The sequence below is a fragment of the Phyllostomus hastatus genome, unplaced genomic scaffold, assembly GCF_019186645.2.
Source record: "Phyllostomus hastatus isolate PE091 unplaced genomic scaffold, TTU_PhHast_1.1 phas_scaffold_182, whole genome shotgun sequence".
Taxonomy (NCBI): Eukaryota; Metazoa; Chordata; class Mammalia; order Chiroptera; family Phyllostomidae; genus Phyllostomus; species Phyllostomus hastatus.
Genome location: NW_025334013.1, coordinates 12,875,803 through 12,897,346, shown reverse-complemented (window position 1 = coordinate 12,897,346; position 21,544 = coordinate 12,875,803). Strand labels below are relative to the sequence as shown.

Sequence of the window (21,544 nt, the reverse complement as noted above, 5' to 3'; positions counted from 1 at the left end):
GCACTGGGAGTCCTTTGACACATGAGGAAACTGAAGCTCTCAGAGGTGCAGCCCTGTGCCCAGTCCCACAGGAGCAATGGCGGGGCTGGGGCTCAGCCCCCGTGCACCCTGGGAAGGCCCTGGGAATGGCCTCTTGGCAAGACCGAGCTTGCTTTCGCAAGCCTCCCTCTCCAGCTCCCGCTCTGGGCTTGCTGCAACTCGATCCGCCTCTTTGCCGTCCTCCAAGAGTCCTCTTCCCTCTCCCAGAGTCCCTCTGGCCCTCTCTCCCAGGTGAGCCCCTAAATGTCCAACCACCCCTGTTCTGCCTCTTCAATTAACTTCTGGCCCATCATGAAATCCACATTTGCCTGAAACCTAAAAAGACATAGTTGGCATGGCGCAGGGCGGGCAGACAGCTGGAGTATACCTGTGAGGGGATAGTGGGCTTCTCAGTGAGCTTCCCATCTGAATTTGTTCAGTGGGCCCCAAGTGCCAGTCCAACCTTTCTGAACACTGCAGTGTAGTAGAAAGACCTTGGCCGTGGAGGAGGTGGTCATGGGTTAAGTCCTGGCCATGCAGCGTTGAAAGTGACCTTGTGCCTGGGGCTGCAGGTTCCTTATAAAAACACTACGAGTCGTCCGTATCTTGCAAGGTTGTTACAAAGATAAAAGGCAAAGGACAGTGTCTGTCAAGAGATAGAATTTAATAGACAGCGTATAAAGAGAAGACTAAGCAGAGCCCGGCAGACAAACATCAAGAATTTGCTGAACTGAGTGGAGAAGTCTGTATGATGATGAACCACCACCACCAGCAGGGCAATAGCTGCATTCACTGTGCCCCTACACTCTGAGGCAGGCACTGTTAGTAGCTATCCAATTTTACAGACGGGAAAAGAGCACAGAGAGGTTAAGCCACTCGCCTACGGTCACACAGCAGGCAAGTGTCAGGGATTACGAACCTAAACTGTCCAGCTCCCAAGTTCAAGCTCTTAACCCTTATGCTAGGCTAGTAAGTGGAGGCTTCAGGAGTTGAAATAACTGCTCATTGAAACACAGTGATTGAGTGCTGACCCAGGAGGGGGTCATGGCCAGTCCCACTCCAGAACCATTGCTCTTACCCACGCACCCGCTTGTCAGAGCTAACAGGGACTCCAGGAATAATCTAGCCCTACCCAACACTCTCTCTTTTCCCCCAGCAGGAGCCTGAGGTCCAGAGAGGTAGCGCGACCTGTCCAAAGTTGCAGAACCAGTTACTTGAAGAATCAGGGCTGGCAGGGGCCGCCAGGAAAGGAGTCTTGAGGATGAAAGAGAATGTTTCCAGCAGAAGGCGGTCCAAGCAAAGGGAACAGCCCTTGCAAAGGTCGAGAGGCTGTGAAAGTCTCTTTTTTGAGACTAGTGAGCTCTGAGGAGTGTGCAAAGGTGGGGGCCAGAGCGGACAGAGGATGAGACTGGTTTTTCACATTGAATATTTGCGCCTATCTTTTTTTTTAACACTTGCTTGTTGTTTTATGTTGCCAATATCTTTCCTTAGTTCTTTCGCATATTTCTGACGCTTATGTACAATGCGTGGTCCGTCAGTTCTAATACTGCACTGGTATCTCTACTCAGTTTGCAGGTTCTCTTTTGAAGCCATGTGCCCCGGCTGACGGTGCGGTGCGGTGCGGTGGCGGCCGCACGCTGCCCTAACCCCAGCAGTGAGGGCAGATGGACATACACGGCTCCAGTACCCTCCGCCCCAAACCAACGCCAGAGTAATAACAGCGCAAAGTGTCGCTAAACCTCGGGAGTTATGGAGAAACCTGGCACTCCTGGGGAGACGGAAGGGGTTTGTACACTGGTGTGCGTAGGGTGGGGGAGGTGCCGCCGCCAGGAGAGGGGGCAGAGCGAAGTCTCGAGGGTGGTGGAGAATATAGGGGTTGATTTCCGCTGGTGCCAATGCATCAAGCCCTCCGGGGTTACCTCCCCCCAAACCCGCACCCGCTGTCACTTGCACGGAGGCCCAGACAGAGAGCACAAGTGCCCTGCTGGAGTAATTCTGGGCAGCGCAGCCGGCGAGGTGGAGCTGCAGGAACGCAGACAGGCCTCCGCAGTTACTCCTCCGCCCCGCCCCTTCCAGACCTCCAGTCGGGCGGACTGCGACCTGCTCAGGCAGCCCCCTCCCCGAAGCTTCTTCCTGGGGCACTGTGGGACAGGACCAGCCCCCTGGCGTTAGTTCCCTGAGGGGCCGGGGTGTGGCAGTGCCAAACCCAGTGAGGGACTGTGTGTTTCTGGTGACAGGGTCGGGGGTGATCTCCACGCTGGAACTGTTATCTCCTGGGGCTCAGTGCTGACAGAGACTAGGGTCAGGCTTAAATTCTTACCAGCATCAGAGAGAATAGCTGGAGACCCCCAAGAAATGCACCCCTGGGTTAAAAACAGGAAATCCAAGGAGTACGATGGCTTCAAAAGAAGCAAACCGATTAGAGATACCACTGGAATCAGCCGTGTTCGACAAACGGACTGAGCGTGTCAAATAAGCATGGGGAACACTCAAAGGACACAAGCAAAGACAGCAGTGATACAAAACAGAACAAGAAAGTATTAAAGGACTCAGATGGAAAGATTCTATATGAAAACCCAGTTGAAATAACAAACATAAACAGTAGAATGGACACGGCAGCGGAGGGATGACACAGAGAACCCGGCTATCGGATGGAAGAACACTTCCACGAAGGAGCCAGGAAGGATCAAGAAACAGTTAATATGAAAAACATGGTAAAACATCAGCTGAAAGTTAAAACACCAGCCTTGACCTGTGTGGCTCAGTTGGTTGGGTGTTGTTCTACAAAGCTAAAGGTCGCTGGTTCGGTTCTGGGTCAGGGCACCTGCCTGGGTTGCGGGTTCGGTCCCTGGTCGAGGCGCATACAACTGGCAGCCAATCGATGTTTCTCTCTCACATTGATGTTTCTCTCCCCCTCTTTCTCCCTCTCTTCCCCCTCTCTAAAAATAAATAAATAAATCCTTTTTAAAAAGTTAAAACATCAACCCCAATCCTATTCTATTACTTTGAAATAGATCATAAACCAAATTATAAAACCAGATTCATATGGCTTCTAGAAGAAAACTCAAGAGGATATCTTCATGAGTTTGGGGTGGGCAAGGAGTCCTAACTATAAAAAAAAATAAAGTTGATAAATTGGACCTAACCAAAATTTAAAATTTCTTCTCATCAAAAAGCTACCATGAAGATATTGAATAGGAGAACAGATCACTTACAAAGGAATAAGTATCAGATTGAATTGACTACTGAAGGACAATAATTTGAACTGAGAATTTTATATCCAGCTAAACTGTCATTCAAATGTTACAGGTTAATTAAAATCACAACAGTTCAAGGGCTCATGTTCACACAAAAAGAGACCTCCCTCCTACCAGAACAAATTCTGAAGTAACAGTTTAAATAACGGAAACGAATCCCACGAGTGAAGCTAACGGCATGTGAGGGCTGAGTGAGCAGTAAACTTAGTAACGTTAACACGGACCAATCCGTAACTTGCTTCTCCTTTTTGTTTCAGAAATAATCATGTTTCAGAAAGCCCGCAACAGCAAAGGGAAGACTATTTAATCACTGAGCAGAAATAAAGACTGAGGATTTCAGTCTACAAAAAAAAGAAAGAAAAGAACACAAAGAACACGTAGCCACAATAACTCAGAACTCAGAGTTCCAGACAATTGCAACGTGGTGTCGAGAGGCTGAAGGGCAGGCGGATGCAGAAGAAAGGCGGAGGGTGAAGAGGGGGGCCGACAGGCCCGAGAAAACGATAACCTTGTGTTTGTGGGGGAAAGCGCTAGCTAACAATTTTTAAAAAAAGTAATAAACATTAGCCCTGGCTGGCGTAGCTCAGTGGATTGAGTGTGGGCTGCAAACCAAAGTGTTGCAGGTTCGATTCCCAGTCAGGGTACATGCCTGGGTTGCAGGCCACGGCCCCCAGCAACCACACATTGATGTTTCTCTCTCTTTCTCCCTCCCTTCCCTCTCTAAAAATAAATAACTAAAATCTTTTAAAAAAGTAATAAACATTGAAAATAAGACAGAAAAATCAAGATACATTGAAATCAAAATGTAGGATGATAGAAACAAAGTACAAACACACACATTCTTTTCAGGAACACTCAGACCTTTTAAAATCGGCCATGGCAGAAGTCTCACATTTTAAATAATAGGTTTTCACAAGGTCTGCATTCCCTACTCTGATACAATTAAGTTATGTTTTTGAAGGACAAACACCTGGCTGGTGTGGCTCAGTGGACTGAGCACCGGCCTGTGAACCAAAGGGTCAGTGGTTCGATTCCCAGTCAGGGCACACTCCTGGATTGCGGGCCAGGTCCCCAGTGGCGGGGGGTGTGAGAGGCAACCACGTATTTGATGTTTCCCTCCCTCCCTTCCCCTCTCTAAAAACAAATAAATAAGATCTTTAAAAAAAAATAAAGGACAAACAATTCACCATATACTGAGAGATTAAAAACATCCCTAAATAACTCATAGATCAAACAAAGCAATAGTGGAAACTTAAAATTACTTATAGCTTCCCCGGCCAGGTGCTCAGCTGGTTGGAGCCACAAAATGTTGGGGGTTCAACCCCAGGTCGGGCCGCGTATGGGAGGCAACCAATGACATGGATGTTTCTCTCTCTCCCCTACTTTTCCTTTCTCTCTAAAATCAATAAAAGTATCCTCTGGTGAGGATGTTTTTTTAAAATCCACACCTGAGAATATTATTTTTCATTATATAATGAACAAATTAGGATTATTTCCAGAATCCAAGAATGGTTTAATATTAGAAAATCTATAAATCACTAACAGAATGAGAAAAACCATTATCATCTGAAGATACTTTTTGAAAACATTTAATACAATTCAACATAAATGATTATTTTTAAAAACCCTCCATGAGTTATGAATAGAAAAGAGCTTCCTTAACCAGAAAAAAAAGGAATATTATAAAAAATCTGCAACACAGGTTCTAAATGGGGGAACTTTAGAACATTCTCTCTAAAGTAAAAACCAGGCAAAGATACTTAGTACTACCATTTTCTTTTAAAGGTTTTAATTTTTACAGAGAAGGTAAAGGGAGAGAAAGAGAGAAACATCGATGTGCAAGAGAAATATTGATGGGTTGCTTCTCACACGCCCCCAACCAGGGACTTGGCCCACAACCCAGGCATGTGCCCTGACCGGGAATCAAACTAGCGACCTTCAGGTTTGCTGGACAACACCCAACCCACCAAGCCATGCTGATCAGGGCCTTACCGCTACTGTTTTTAATCTAAGATTGTATTGGCAGCCCTAGACAGTTCAATAAGATAAGGAAAAATGTTAAAAGCATAAAGATTTAAAAACGCAGCCGTGGCTGGCATAGCTCAGTGGATTGAGCGCAGGCTGCGAACCAAAGTGTCGCAGGTTCGATTCCCAGTCAGGGCACATACCTGGGTTGCAGGCCACGGCCTGCAGCAACCGCACATTGATGTTTCTCTCTCGCTCTATCTCCCTCCCTTTCCTCTCTAAAAATAAATTAATAAAATCTTTAAAAAAAGATTTAAAAACACAAAAGAAAACTATCATTTGTAACTGTCTACATAGAATCTACAGACAAATACTTGGAAAAAGGATTTAGCAAGTTAGTTTGACAAGCTCAAAATGCAACAAGGCCTACCGCATTTCTATGCATCAGCAACAAAGACAACAAGAAAGCATGGGTGTCTGGTGGAAAAGAATTGAATTAGATGTATTCCTTACACTATGTGGATCAAGTTCTTAAAGGTGAAAAAAAAACAAACCCTCCTTCAAAGCATTTAGTAGAAATTGTAGGGAATAGCTTTTTGACCTCAGAGTACAGCATGCTTTCCTAAACAAGACCCAAATGCACTATTAAATAAAACACTGTTAAATTAGACTATATTAAATGTTAGGAGTTCTGTTTCCAAAACATGTTTAGCCTCAAGAATATAAAGAGCTATTGCAAATTAGTAAGAAAAGGACAAACAGAAAACGGGGCAAAAGACACTCCCAGGAAGGCTCACACACATGCTCATACAAACGTGCTCACCCTCACTGGCGACCAGGGAACTGCCAATCAGGTCCACAGTGAGAAATCGTTACACGTACTGGGCTGGAGAAATGAAGAAGTCTGATAGTGCCGTGTGTCGCAGAAGATGCAGAGCAGTAGAACTTGTATGTTGCTGATGGAAGTGTAAACTGATACAACCGTTGTGGAAAACAGTTTGCTCTTACCTTGTAATACTGAACACATTTTCACAGACCCAGTGACCCCACAATCCCACTCCTATGCCAGGAGAAAACCCCTAAGTTCATGCATGAGAAAGCAGGTACATGAATATTCATAGGTGCTTTTCTCCACATTAGCAAAAACCTGAAAATAACCCAAATGCCACTAACAAGAAATTGAATAAATAAAAATTGTAGAACAGTGACCCAGTGGAACCTTATACAGCAATAAAAAAGAATTAGAGTTCCATGCAACGATATTAATGCACCTCAGCAATACAAGACTGAGTGAAAAAAAAAGCCTCAGGAGATTGTGCTTGATAACCTTTCACATAGATATAAATTTATTTTTCACCTGTGTAATATAATTTTAAATACTAATCAAAAAAGGCAAAGGGAATAAGAAACTCCAGATATATACAAGGCACATGTATATATGATGATAATAATACTAATAAAAATAAAAATTCTAAAATACTAATCAAAAAAGGCGGGAGAAGAAGAAACCCCAGGTTCAGGAGAGTGGGGACCCCACATGAAGGAGGGTGTGTGGGAGAGGTATAAAGGGGTCCAAAGGAAGATATCGATTCCTGTCGATATTCTAGTCCTGGTACTGGATAATAGCTCATAGGTATTTAAAAAATTTTTTTATTAATAGACAAGAAGGCCATTATGGGCCAATGACGAGAGTGCCCGAAACAAGGATTGTGACTAATTCACTTATAGGTCCCATGGTCCATCAAATAATTTAAATGAAAACAAAACACTCGGTAAGTATTCACATCTTGCCAAGCGCTAGAGAAAGCTGCTGGCATGCATTAGAGCTCAGCGAATCCTCAACAGCCCTCGAAGCTAGAAAGCATTACAGTCGTCTGTCTCCTCTTACCCGTGGTTTTGTCTTCCAAGGTTTCAGTTACCTGTGGTCATCCGCAGTCTGAAAACATTACATGGAAAATTCCAGAAATAAACAACTCCTAGGTTTCAAATTGTGCACCGTCCTGAGCAGCACAGTGAAATCTCGTGCTGTCCCGCTCCATCCTGCCCAGGACATGAGACCTTTTGTCCAGCGTGTCTGTGCTGTAGACGCCGCCCACCCAGCAGCCGTCTCGACTATCAGATGGCCTACAGAGGTATCACAGCACTCCTGTTCAAACACCCCGTATCTTACATAGTAACGGCCCCAAAGCACAGCAGTAGCGATGCTGGCAGCTTGGAGTTACCAAAGAGCAGCCGTAAAGCGCTTCCTTTAATGGAGAGGTGAGTACAGCGCAGTCAGATATTTTGAAAGAAAGGCTACATGACTACATCCACATAGCTTTTATGACAGCATATTGTTATAACAGTTCCATTTTATTATTAGTTATTGTCATTAACCTCTTGCTGTGCCTAATTTGTAAATTCAACTTGACCACAGGTGTTCGGTCCTCTCCAGAGTCTCAGACATGCACTGGGGGTCTCGGAACACCTGCCGTGGGTAGAGGGGGACTACTGTAGCACTGGCCCCATTTTATGAGCAAACTGAGGTGTGGTCACTTGGCCAGGGTCAATCACAGAGAATCCAGATCTGAATGACCCTTAACCAGGTCCTTGAGCCTCGCCATCTCCGGTCAGACTAGGCAAGGAATGTAACTTTCTTAGCAAACAGTAAATGATAAATAAATGTCCACCTTCATTCCAAGGGGCCGTGAGGGCATACTGGCAGGAGACTGGTGGGTGGAGAGGGGACCAGCCCCGCCACGTCCCATTGTGAGCTCAGGAAGAGGGCTGCTTTTCCTCTCTGGGCCTCAGCCACCCCGTCTGTACCTGGAGAAGGCTGGAGCGCCAAGCCCCCAAAGCCACTCCCATTCAAACATCCAATAATGGGAGGTCACCCAACCCCTAACTGCTCCTGGCAGGCCCCCCCCCCCCTCATTCGGCCAGAGCCGACTGGATGTCGACCAGCTTGAGGCCCTGTCTGTCTTTCCGACATCATCTCCTGACCCCCGCCCCTCACCACTCGGAACTTCTGCGCCCCTGCTCTCTTCCCTCGGTGCCCCCTGCACTGGCTGAGCTCTTGCCAGGAGCACTTGCTTGGCTCACGCCCTCTCGTTTTTCAGCGCAAAGGCCACATTTTCTGAGCCCTCCCCTGGCCGCAGCAGGTGCAGAAGCCCCCGCCACACCCCACTCCCTCGCTAGTTCACAACCCTGGCTACTTTCCTCGGTGTTCTTCACTGCCTGAAACTAACTCAAAGGCTTCACGGTCTCTCTCTCCCCGTACAATGGAGCTCAAGGAGCCAAGACTTTGTGCTGTTCGCTGCTGTAGCCCAGCACCTGGAGCCACACCTGCTATAGAAGATGCTCAGTAAATATTTGTTGGAGAGAAAAAAAGATTGAATGCCACCTCTGCCAGAACTTCTTTGTGGTCCTTCTGCCCAAGGTGTGGGCAGGTGGCCCCCTCTGCTCCCAAGGCTTCTGCGTTTTCCTCTACCCTACACCACCTGGGACCCTGAATAGGTCCGCTCACACGACCATCTCCCTGCACACTGGACCGGATTCATCTGTGAATTCCAGCACCTAGCCCTGGGCCTCGCAGGCAGTAGAGCTAAGAAAATGTTTGTTGAATGAACAAATGAATGAGTCTGCTCCTGCACTCACCTCTCTCCCTTCCTGACTCTGCTTTCTCCTTGTCCACATTGACAGATGCCAAGAAAGCAGCACCCAAGTGGGCTGAGAAGCAAGGCCACTGTGGCAGGAACTCCCTAGAACAAGGGCAGCCACTTTCTTCCACCAGGAGCTACTTCTGGGCAGTGAGGGGACAGAGCCCAAAGCCAGCACTGCCGTTGTCACAGGACATCATCCGGGTCCTGGACCAGCAGAGCCAACGAAACAGGTGTTTTCCCCGCGTTTCGTCCTCGAGGACGGAATGAGGATGTTGGCAGTCCTGCCGGCCTGCCTTGGAGCCCTGGCGAGAGGCCTCACACAGCTAGCTAGCTCTGCCTGGCAGGGGGCCAGTGGGGAAACACTTGATTATTCAAATCAGGTAGCTGCCCAGCAGGAAAGGATCCACTCCTCCGAAAAGGGGAAGTGAGGCAGGCAGGCCAGCCCAGGGATCTGGGCGTGGAAGGAGGGAATTTCAGAGGGAAGTTGTCCGCCCAAGCCAGAACACTGAGATCTCCCACCCTGGGAAGACACGGGAGGCTGAGGCAGAGACCCAGAAGGGCCAGGCCCAAGGCCAGAGGCCTGGGCTGAGGCTGGGCCCGTTCGCCACAGGTTTCTGAGCTCGCGGCAGCTGCAGCCAGGCTAATTGCTCTGGCCTCCCCCTGACCCTGGAGACACCGGGACTGCCCTGCCGTGCTCCCCACCTCCATCTCTCCCTTACCCCAGGAATCGCCACGCACAGGGGACGGATAAACTCCGGACTTCTCGGCTCAGGGGGCCAGGAAGTGTTACGTAGTCATTCCCGCCTCATGTTCCCTCCCTGAGTCGGGCTCTGGGCAGCCATCAGGTTCAAGAAGAGTTTACACATCTGGCCTGCAGAGATTTTTCTGATTAAGTGATTACAGGCCCGCAGTCTGGAGCCAGGTGGCCCAGGTTCAAATTCCGGCTTCACCACTCGCGAGCCGCACGACCGTGGGCAAGTGCTGCCCCTTCTCTGTGCTCCTATTCACCTGTAAAGACAGCGATTCCAGTACCTGCCCTATGCGAGGTTAGGAGGGCCGAGTAAAAAGGGTATGGAAAACACTTACTGATCGGGCCCCGAAGAGCGAGGCAGTGTGTGGCAGCCTTTATTGTTACTAAACTGATTACAGTTGTCTGGAGCCCGGCCTAGCTCTCTGGACCCGACATCCCCAAGACAGACACATCCTCCCTCATCAGAGCCGAACCCAGTCCGCTCAGCGGACGGGGAGGCAGAGGGGAAAGACTCCAGGCTCTGGGTTCAAATCCAAGCTCCACCACCCACCAGCTCTGCAACCCCGAGCCCGTCACTTAGCCACTCTGAGCCCCGTTTCTGCCTCTGCGCGCTCAAGATCACAGCAGTATCTCCCTCAGAGCTGTCATATTCCTCCCCCACCTGGAGGGGCGCTAGTCCAAGCTTCTGGGCAGTGTCAGGGAATTAGGGAGCTGACACTGGCGGGGGGGGCTGCCCCAGACAGGGGTGAGGTGACAGGTCAGTTTCCCCTCCTGGAAACCCCCACCTGGGCCCAGCCTCAGGGTGAGGTGACGAGTAATCATTCGCTCACCAAATACATACTGAGTATTGTGCACCCAGAAGCATGGTGCGTACGGATTTGCTATTCTGTGTACAGCTGTTGCTATTATTATTACTAAGGAAATGAAGGTTTGGCACAGAGGACACATCTGTGAGCAAAGTGGACAAAAAGACTGGTCCGACGTGTGACGCTGGGGGAACTCATACCTGACTAAGGGCCCGAGACGTCAGTAGGGAAATTGGCTTGTCCTGCTGCCAATCACTAACAAGCCACCGTGAGCTGGTGTCATTGGTGGGGAGATCTTGGGAGGGGCAGCCGGGTCCACACTGGGGCGGCTCCGGTGTCAGGGCCAGCAGGAGAGCCTCCCCAGGTTCCCCCACAGTAACCGGGCCCCGCGGGGCTGCGGAACCCCCTGCCAGGGTGGCAGCCCTTCGCTCACTCCAGGACATTCGGCCCGTGTGACCTGGGCAGACACTGGAATTCACGAACAGCTCAGAGGGGCCTCCGGCCCTCCAGGAACTCCCCCTGAGAGCCAGGCGCTATGTGGACAGTCAGATTTCAAAGGACCCGCGATTTCTGAGCAAGATCTAGAAATGCAGAAATGATGCCAACTGGCAACATGGGCAGGGTGGGCCCCGCAGGGGAGGGGATGGCAGGTGCAAGGGCAGAAGGGGGGGCACATTAAGGACGATCTTAGCCTGGGGTCCTGACCTGACTTAGAGGGCTGGCTTTGCCATCGCTTTGACCTGAGCCTAGTGCCCCGTTTCCCAAGAGAACAATCATGCTTCGTCGGGCCGTTTGAAGGCGTCTGTGAGCTCATGAATAGGAAAGGGCTCTAAAAACAGAAACGTGTGACAGAGGCCGGGGAACCGAGGTTGGGAGTATTGAAGTGACTCATCCGGGGTCACACGGCTGATTAAACATGGTCCACCTGGGATGGGGGTGCAAGCCCAACCCCACAGCAGCCCCGACACTCCCGCCCCCCGGCTCCCCCGGGCCACCCGCTCAGCAAGGCCCAGGGACGGGGCAGGACACCAAGTGCTCTGCTGCAGGGACCACCGTTTCCTCGCTGTCCGATCCCGGGCCCCATTTTCTAACGTGCAAAACGGAGGGGCCTTGGCTAGCCCCTCCATCTGTATGCGGCAGGTCCGCAGAGAACAGTGCCCCTTTCCACGGGGGACATGGCGTCACGGTCACGAGAGCGAGGAATGGTGCTGGTGCGCAAGCAAGTGCAAGGGCAGAGCCTGGCAGGGCCCAGACTGAACAGGGATGGGAAGGGGCTTCAGGCTGGACAGCGGTGAGTTCAGACCTCAGTGGCAGCTCCGGGGAGCCACTGCTTCACCAGAGTCGCTGTCCTCCCTTGAAAAACGGGCTGTCACTCAAATGACAAGCTTTCTCAAGGCCTGGTTTTTCAGAAGCCCCTATGCTTGCTCAGCCTGAGAGCTGCCAAAATACCTTGTGAACTGAATCGCGTTGTCGCGCTAGGAACACTAAGCAGGAAACTGTTGGAAGACCCGGGTCTGCGAGAAGACCAGCTTCTGCAGTCCGGGGAGGCAGACACTTCCTGACGGCTCACGGGCCAGCAGTACGGCCTCCTTTACGAAGTCTTTCCCTTTAATGCATTAGTGACACATCCAACCCGTGTCTGCCACCTGACACGGCACTGTAGATCACCACAGAAGGAGCTGACCACAAGTCAACTCTTCGGATCGATCTTTTTGATTTCATAATGAGATTTTTTAAAAATCAGTGTATTAGCTTTTGCTAAGATTTTGATGGAACTCTTACTCACTCATTCCCTCTGATGAAGTATTTGTTTTAGCCACAGGCGCACTGGGGTGGAGTGTGTGGAACACTCGAAGTGAGCAAAAAAATCAAACGGTATTTGGACAAAACATGAAGTGGAGATTAATTTATACTACACTGTACACGTAATAATTAAAATGCATGACCATATCACAGGTAAAAGTTTAAAAAGGTTAACTTCTGTCCCACGCAGTAGATGATGAAGAAAGTTGGTATCCATCAACAAGTGTTTCCTTTAGCTTTTCCTTTTTCCTAAACCCGCAGTCCCTCCTGAAATTGGGCATTTAATAAATCTCTGAGCTGGTCATTCCCACAGTAGCTAACTCAGTAAGTGCTTTTCTTTAAAAACCCCTTCTCAACAAATTTGCTTAATATACAGTCATTGTTGATGACACAGAAGTTTTGTGGTACATCAGTAAAAGTACATTCCTGTTTTCGTGTTCCTTTATTCAAAGCTACTAAGTGCTTTTCTAAGTTTTCTAGTAACTAGATGTAAACATCACATGCTGCATCTTTACAGTTTTTGAAGTATTTTAGCTATTACGAGCCTTCTGAACATCACCATCTTGCTCGGTCAGCACCGCTGCACCCTGAGTGATGCTGCCCCCCCTCCTTCCTGCCCGTGCGGACATGCTTCCCGATGCTCCCCCTCGCCAGGTGCCTTCGGCTGTGTGGTTCTGTGAACCCCGTGCTCTTGCTACCGAAGTTCTGCACAACTCCCCCACTGGCAAGGATACAAGGTTGGACCTTTCAACCACGGAACAACGTTTTTTAAATTGACAGTTGCAGAACTGTGGAGTGTTTTTACCTTGATCTTTTGCTTAATGAATCCTTAAATTGAAAAAGAAAAAAGAAAACTGAGCTGTTACGGGGATTAAAAGTGTGAGTGCAAACAAAGCATTTAGCAGAGTGGCTTGGTGCCTAATGAATATTCAGTAGATGTTAGTGACTCTTATCAGTACCGTTATTACTACTATCGATCTACTGACGCTGTTGCAGGGGAAGGCGTGAGCCAAGCTCTGCAGGACGATCTGGAACCAGCCTCCTCCTTTTCATTCTCACTCTCGGCCTGGGGTACAGCCAGCGCCAGAGACCTTGCGGACTGAACGTGAGCACAGTTCTGTGCCCCGTGGAAGGGCCCCGCCCTGCACCAGAGGTGAGGCCTGGCCCAGCGCAGCTCCGGGTTCCTCCTGCCTTCCCAGAAAGGAGAAGACTGAGAAGCACAGTGACACTGACCTGGGTGCCACCCTGGGTCTGTCCCTTCTCCACCCCTGCCCGCACCGTAATTAAATCTAATTTGGTTCTGGGATGTCCTTCAATCTTGTGTGCCAACTCTAAGTAGTTGATGATGGCCGCCCAGAGGACTGCATTTAGAAGGAATTTGAGGTTTAGAAGGAAGAAAAACAAGCAGTGGTTGATTAGTGATGTCTGACATGAGTGCAGGACAAGGGAGTGGCAGCTTGCACGCCAACTACGTGCCATGCATGAACCGGAAAAGGCCTGAGGCCTTGCCCCACTCGATGCACACCGTGGCGATCAGGCAGGGTGACGGAAGGCCCAGTCACACAGCTTGAAGTGGCAGGCAGGGATTCAAACCCTGGATCCCCTGGGGCTCTGAGGATGCTTCCTGCTAGGACTATTACTTCCTCTTTCTTATGAGAAGAGGTGTGCAGGCCAAGACCCACTGGGGGAGCAGATGCCACTGCCTACGAGCAGTAGCTATGTCTGGTCCCCTCCCCCAGGGACCCCCGACGCCCGTCACTTTGCAAACCCCAAAGGCGGACAGTTCCACTGAACGCAAATAGACACAGCAAGGTCCCCCGAGGGCTTGCATCTAAACATGAATTTGAACCCAGATGCTCATCTGATTGAGCAAAAAAGCATGGATTTGGGTCTCATCTCCACTTTCTAGCTGTGTGACTTTGAGAAAGCTACTCATCTTCTAGAAGCTTCGTGTTCCTCTTCAGTAAAATGAAAAGGATAACAAGTTACATACAAAAGGGTCACTCAAGGTAGTCATTAGCTCAGTTCCTGACACAGAGTAAGCCCTTAAATGTTCATTATAAGGATTAGCACCAGAGGAAAAATTAAAACACAGCATTTTCACACACAAAAGAAGCACTCAGGTGACTCATGCAAGGGCTTGGACAAGCTGTTGAGAGGAACTCTGTTTATCTTCGATATCTCGAAAGGCTGGCTAACTGAAGCGGAAATCGGCATTCCTGTATTTTATGACTTCCAGGTAAAGGAGGCACTGGATTCTCCCAGGAAGCGGGGTGGTGTCATGGGCGACGCGGAGGAGGGAGCAGCCTTGAGCCGGTGGACTGGCCAGGGCGGGAGTCCGACGGGTATGCTCCCCACTTCCCCACCATATGACTCTGTGCCTGTTTCCGCCTGTGTAACATGCGACCACAGCGCTCGCCACGCAGGGCAGCTACAAGGCCGGGCAGCGCCGGGGGAGGCACTGACCAGCACACCTGGCATGGCCCCGTTAGCAGTGGTGCGTGCAGGTGGGAGGGAGGCGGGAAAACCGAGCCGCTATAGGAGGGCCAAGTGGGACTGAGGGCGGGGAGGCGGTATTGGAATCAGCCGAGACCCTTTGCACCCCGGGTGGTAGCCGATGAATGAGTTATTAACACCTGTATGTTACGAGACTGGCAAGTCAAAGAGGGGACAGGTGGAGGGAGAAAGACACAAATGATACCAAGAAAGGCCAAGCCTGATCCAGTCCAGTGACAGCCAACCAAGAGGCCCAGGGGGTGACAGGACAGAGAGCTGAGAGCGCCCCCACCCTGCGGTTCGAAGAGCCCACCGCTGTCTGCTCCACTCCCCGGGCGAGCTGGGCAGGAACAGAGGGAACAGAGGAAACAACAGGTGGGTCGGAGAAGGCGAGGGCTTGTCACACGGTGGAGCCTTTTAAAGGCTGGATTTGAGGTCTTTCGAATAAAAGCCACCGAAACGCTCTTTTAAACAACCTGCAGTGGTTTCTGAGCTTGATCCAGCGGCTCGAAGACCTGGCCAGGTGAGGTTCGCCCACCTGACTCATGGGTCTGAGGAAGAAGATGCTTCTCTGCAGCGAGCCAGGGTGAGGGCCTCACGACAGGGTCCCCGGGGTCTATGCCCAGAAATACCCTCCCAGCCTCCCCCCCATTCTCCTCTCTTCCCTGGGTCAGGACGGGGAGACAGAGGCACAGAGCAGGGGGGCAGGGGCTAGGGATCTGGACCCCAGGTGTCTGCCCTCTGCGTCTCAGCCTCCTCAACTGTACAGCTGCAGGGGTGAGGCGGGCGAGGATCAAAGATAAAGTTGAAGGCGCCTGATGCCCAGCAGTTACTTACAAAACGCTGCTTCCCACACGGGCAGGCCCATTTCTGAACTCCTCTGCAGGCTCCAGGGTCGGGGACCTGTGGCCACTCTCAGGAATCAGAGCTCCCCTGGCCTACCCCGTGCCCCGGGGCAGCCGGTGGAGCCCTTCCTGAACCTCCTGTCTAAGCGGCTGCCTCCAGAACCATGAGGGTCCACGGCCTCCCACACTGCCCTGGAGCTTGGTCGTGGTGATTCGGGGACCTGTGCTGCGGCCGGGGTGCCTGCTGTTACCGCCGGGCCTTGGCTCCCGGCAAAGGGAGTGAAACAGACAGCTGTGGGCTCGGAGCACACGGCGCTCCCTGCCTGTGAAGTGGTGGACGCCAGTGGACAGGGCCTCGGGAGTGCTAGGTGAGGCGGCAGGTGCCAGGGGAGTCCCTTCCCTGCGGGGGCTGCACAATCTCTAGACTGAAGCACCCAGGGCTGCCCGTCCCTATGGGGGTAGGCCCCAGGCCCTGCTTTCTGAGCCCCGTCCGACAGGCTGATGCTCTGTCACCCTCACGCCTCTGGAGCCTGGAGACTTTTCCCGGGGACCACCAAAGCAGGGAGAGATCTCCCTCCGCCGAGCCAACACGTTTCAGAGTCACTGCCAGGCCACAGAAGAAAGAGCCGTTGTCCACACACCCCACATTCCTATCCTGAGCCCACTGCGGGCTGGCCCAAGCGTCATGCAATCATTCAGATGCAGTCATTCCACGGCCTCGTGCCCCTAGCCCAGAAACTGCAGACTCAGAAGGCAGACAGGTAATGTTGATGAGGCAAGTGGGCTGGGTGTGAGACAATAGGGACTGGTGGGGACTGTGGTAGAGTGGACAGAGCAGTTACTAATTAGTTCCAGCCTTGGCGCCAGGCAGATATTGGCCCACTGTAAGTCAACAATCCACCACACCTGTCCCTTGCTGCCATAGGTGGGCCGTTGGTGACTGACCTGCCATAATCTAGGCCACAATTGATTAAATTAGACCCTCTCCAAGTTTTAGGGCAGTCTCAACCCCCCCACCCCCACCCCACCTATGCTCCTCAGGCATCCTGGCTTACAAATGAGAAAGCTGCAGCTCAGAGAGAGGAAATGACTTGCCCAAGGTCACACAGGTAGTAACTGCAGGACTTAAACTCTACTCTTCTGAGCTGACGGTCTTTCTCTACCAACTCATACTCTCTGCATCCTCCCTTGAACAATTTTCTCCTTAAAAAAAAATAATAAAGGTAACATTAAGGATGTCCCATGGAAAGGAAACATAAAACATACCCTATTCAGGACACTGGTTACTTTGGGAAAGGCCATGGAGCTTAGAGCTGGGAGACAGAATTCATAGGCCAACTCTGCCCTAGGCAGCTGGTGATCCTGGGCAAGCCCTGCCTGCCCCTCTGGGGGCCTAGTCCCCTGGGGTCTGCAAAGCAGCTGGTTGACAAAGCCAGCCCCTAAAGGCCTTCCAGTTCTGATATTCTAGGCATTTGTGAGGTCTCCTTTCTGGCCAGTCCTTTGTGGCCTCAGATGAACATAAAATAGTAATAATAATAATAATGGGGAGGGTGAGTCCACACTAGCCAGAAGGAACACTACAATTTTTAGTGAAACCTGACTCCTGGTTACTGGAACTCAGAAGGAACGTTGGTAATACTTGGGCAGTTTAACCACCATCCATCCTGCAGTTAAACAAAAACACATCTGGTTTAACTTCATTTTTCTCATCTCCTCCCCTCACCCCCTACCCTCATCTCAAATGTTACCCCTTCATTTGAGAAGTCAAATCAAATGCAAACAATTGATTTCATGCCACAGTGAGGTTGAGAATTTCAACATGGAAAACTTTAAGCATGTTTTTCTGGGAGCAATTACGAAATGTTGAGGGGTGGTATGGGGAGGTAGGAAAATATGGACACTAGTCTGGAATGTTCTTTGGACACTGAGCATCCTATCAGAGCTGTGGAGGGCCTGCTAGGAACCCGACACTCAGAGAGGCGAAGTGACTTGCCTCTGGCCACTCAGCTGCCATCGAACTGAGATGCTGCCCCCAAAGCCAGCATTCCCCTGCTATCTCTAGCCTTTGTAACCTGAACAGGGCCTTCCCTCTGGCCTTTATGATCGCCCGTGTAATAAAGAAAAACGCAGCCGACACTGACCCACGAGGAATATCAACATCTCAAGAACAGTCCCCAACACGGGCTCAGCCCGATGATGAAAAATCGTTTATGATCTTGCTCGTCCCTCAGAGCAATCGGCCAAGTGCCTATCATTAGCCCACATGACACAGGATTTCCTTATCTGAAGCTCAGAAAAGTGACTTGCCCAGGGTCACCACGGGCGAGCTGGGGATGGACCTCCCATCTATTGCCCCCGGCTGCCCTCTGAAAGTGAGGACATCTCTAGAAGGAAAACAAAACAAAACAAAACAAAACAAAACAGAAACACACCGCACAGCCCAGCGCAGCCAAGGCTAGGGAGCTGAGTTAGCATTCCTGTGGTCGCGTGATTTCTGAGCGCTGGTTCTCAGCCCAGCTCGCTCTCTCCCCGCAAGGTTCCCTTTGAGCTCTGGGGTTTGTATTAATAACTCCAGTTTCTATTTCAAGGTGAGAACTCCAGACTATGCCGCTGGGTCCTTCCCCTGGGCGAAGAGGTCTCGTCCGCAGAGACGGTTACGACATGGCAATCGCTGTGCCTGGAATTCTGGACACCCGGGCTCCGGCCAGCCCCGGCTCCCCCGGCAGCGCGCGTGTCCTCGGATAAGTTGTGTCTCCTCTCCAAGACCCGCTTCTTCCACTGCAAAGCTAGGACCACATCTACCTCACCGGGAATGTCGGGTATGTGAGCCACAGAACAGGCAGGGCTTGAGTCTGGGTTTCCCCCACATCCAGGCTGGGACACATCGAGGCGCAAGGACAGGCAGAGGGGCAGGCCCTGTGGAGGCAACAGCCTTAGACCCATTCACAGGACAGAGTCCGGGCTCCTGGGCAAGGCTGTGTTGAGGGTGGTAGGTGTCCGAGTGTGGGCAGGGCACAGGCCACCCTATGACCCAGCCCATCAGGGAATGAGCAGAGCCTGGACGAAGGTGGGTGACAGGCTTTCAGGGTCCGGGCAGTGACATCACCATACACCTGTTCTCGGTGTGGCATCTTCTGCCAAGATCAGAGCTGACGATAGCCAGTCCTCACTTAAGCACAGGTGCCAGCTGAACACGTGGCATGCACTAGGCTAGACCCCAACACCCGACGGGGACTGTTTACTGGTCTCCTCAGCCTAAAGCAGGAGCCGGAGGCAGGACAGGGGACAGAGCTCATTCCGGGTCACACGGCTAGGTTGCCTTGTCTGTTAGTGAGGACCAAACGTTGACCGATCAATTGTATATGTGTTATCGCATTTAAAAAAGTATCTATTGATTTGAGAAACACAGGGAGAGAGAAACACTGGTGTGTGGCTCCACCTGTCCACGCACTCACTGGTGGATTCCGGCAGGTCCACCAGCAGCCTTGGCACACAGAGTCCACACTCCACCCTCCTGAGCCACCCGGCCAGAGCCGCTATTGCACTTTAATCCCTTTCCTTGTGAACTGCTCCGTTCCAATTCTAAAATGTCCATTTCAGAGCCCGAAAAGTGTGTTATGCTAATGTCTGAATGCCCACTCTGGGAAGAGGGTGTTTGTCTGCTTCGCTTACTGCTAGGTTCCCAGCACGAACACAGGGCTGTTAAATTCTGTGTCTGGCCTCAATTCCGTTTTATTCCTTACAGTGACGGTCACAGCAGAGAGGCATAGTCCCCATTTTACAGGTGGCACCACAGACACGGACACCCAAGCTTGTCTCTCTCCAGGGGCCTCTCCTGCTCGGGGAATGCAGAGGCACGGAGTTCGGGAAGAACGAGGAGGCAGAGGGCCACGGGCAGGGGCATGGGGCAGAGTGGGTGGGATGGGGACAGTGTGGGGGACGGGCGGGGAAGGACTACAGATTTGAGGAGGGCAGGTCTGGGGGGTGGCAGGAGGCAGGACTGAGCCCTGGAGGGGCGGGAAGGAGGAATCAAGGTTCAGCCCCTCATCTCCTGGGCATTAGAGTGGGAAATAGGAGGCTAAGGTTGCAGGGTTTATTCTGGGTTTGAATCCTGGTCCCTATTTGCTTACTTTCTTAACTCCTCGGTTAAGTTCTCTAAGCCTCACTCTCCCCATTTGTAAACACTGTGATGCAGGTAAGGTGTTGGAGACAGTCTGGGACACAGTAGGTTCTCAAACAGTGGAGTCCTCTTCCCTGGCGTTCGAGCCAACTCCCGCCTCCCAGGGAAACCCCGCCCACCTGCGGAATCTGAGCTTTTCCCAGGACCCTAAAGGCCCTTCCCCGCTGAGAATCACCCAGTCTCTGGATCTCCAGGATTTCCCCCTCTCCCAGCGCCATTAAGTGTTGAAAAGGGTCAGAAAAAGACAATGCGGAGGAAGACAGGGCTTTCCTCAGCTTCCCACCCCACCGTCGTGGACTATGCATTTAACACTTACTTATCGGAACTGGGCACAGGAAGGAACCCACCCTGAGCAACCGACTCACCTGCACACACGCCCAGAGGTGGGTCTCAGGCTCCCTCGGCTTGGGGGGCTCCAGAGCTGTGGCCCATGGCTGCTGTGCCCAACAACCCCACTCCCAATCACGCGCCCTGGGAAGCCCCCATTCTTCTCCCCCAGCCGTTTCCGGACCCCAGCACCTCCCTCCCTGTACTGCTCCCAGCTCTGGCCCAAACTACTTCAGACCCCAGCGGGGCAGATTAGCCCCCTCCCCTGGCGGTTGTGGCGAGATCTAGAGGGTGGGAGGCAAGAGAGGGCGCCAAGGCAGGGGCATGAGGTTGGCACCCTAAGATCTCCAACCAGCGGAACACCGTAGGGGCTGCTTAGTCTCCGGGCACCTGGGGGAGGTGCCGGGAGCGAGGGTGGGGGTCCAGGCAGTGGTCCAGGAGGCAGGAGAGCCCAGGACTGCATTGGGGGTTCCCTTAGCTCGCGGGCTCCGCGGGGGCCACATCCATCCAGCCGCCCCAGCGCACCAGCCGAGAGCCTTGGATGCGCGCGAGTACCAGAGCGGGACAAGTGGCTGGAGGTCCCGAACGGGCTGCCACGGGAGGTGTGGGGCGCGGAGGTCCCTTGTCCTGCCATTTATATCCAGCCTCGCCGCCATCCCGGAGCGAGTGGAGGATAGAGGAGGGGCTGGGGGTCGACCGAGTCCCCGGGGGTACGGGGAAACTGTGGACAACGTCCAGTTCTTACCTGCGCAGAGTTCGTGGGTTAGAGTCTGTCCTGGCACGAGTGATGTGGGGTCGGTACGCTGGGCCCGAGGGCGCGAAGTGGCGGGAGCGCAACGCTGCCAGGGCCACCTCCCCCGCCGGCTTATAAAGGCGGCCGCGGGCCCGAGCGCTGCCGGGGCAGCCCACCCCCACCCCCACCCCGCCCCCGGCCCAGGCCCCGAGCCCTCCCCGCCCCCATCCCACCCCCATACCGCCCCCGCCCCGCCTCCGGCCGGAGCCTGGCCGCTGGGTCTGGCCACGCGGCCAGGGCGCCCCCTGCCGGGGATCTGGGCGCAGCCCCCGACTCCGCTCCCGCCCTGCGCGGGTTTGGAGCTGGCCACGGTGTCCCGCCTTCGGGTTCCTCTGTTCATGATGCTCTCCGACCCCATGCACCTCTGGACTTCCCCGCGCAGCTCCCTCCAGACCTGCGCCTCCCCGCGAGCTCGGGCTCTGATCCCGGCCTCCGCGTGTGTCCTTCTTGTCTACATCTTTACCTCCAACCTCATTTTGTCGTTGTGGGTGTCTTTCTGGCGCCCTCTGTCCTGTCCGCCCCTCTCCGTGTATCTACGTGTCTGTCTCCCTGTCTTTTGGGGGGTCTCTTTCTCCCTTCATCTCTGTCCACGTGTCCCTCTCTCTCCGTTTCTGTCCACCTGCGTCTCTTACTCTCCTCCCTGCCCTCGCACTGTCTCTCTG

At 52.2% G+C, this 21,544-nt stretch overlaps 1 protein-coding gene across 1 annotated transcript in view; it reads right to left on the bottom strand.

Annotated features, from left to right (window-relative positions):
* The window catches only part of ALPL (alkaline phosphatase, biomineralization associated), a 56,770-nt gene extending 35,804 nt beyond the window's left edge, over positions 1-20,966 (bottom strand). The window contains exon 1 of the mRNA XM_045859634.1: positions 20,835-20,966. The gene's annotated coding sequence lies outside the window, so the exon portion shown is untranslated. The remainder of the gene's footprint in view (positions 1-20,834) is intronic.
* Positions 20,967-21,544: the final 578 nt, after the last annotated feature.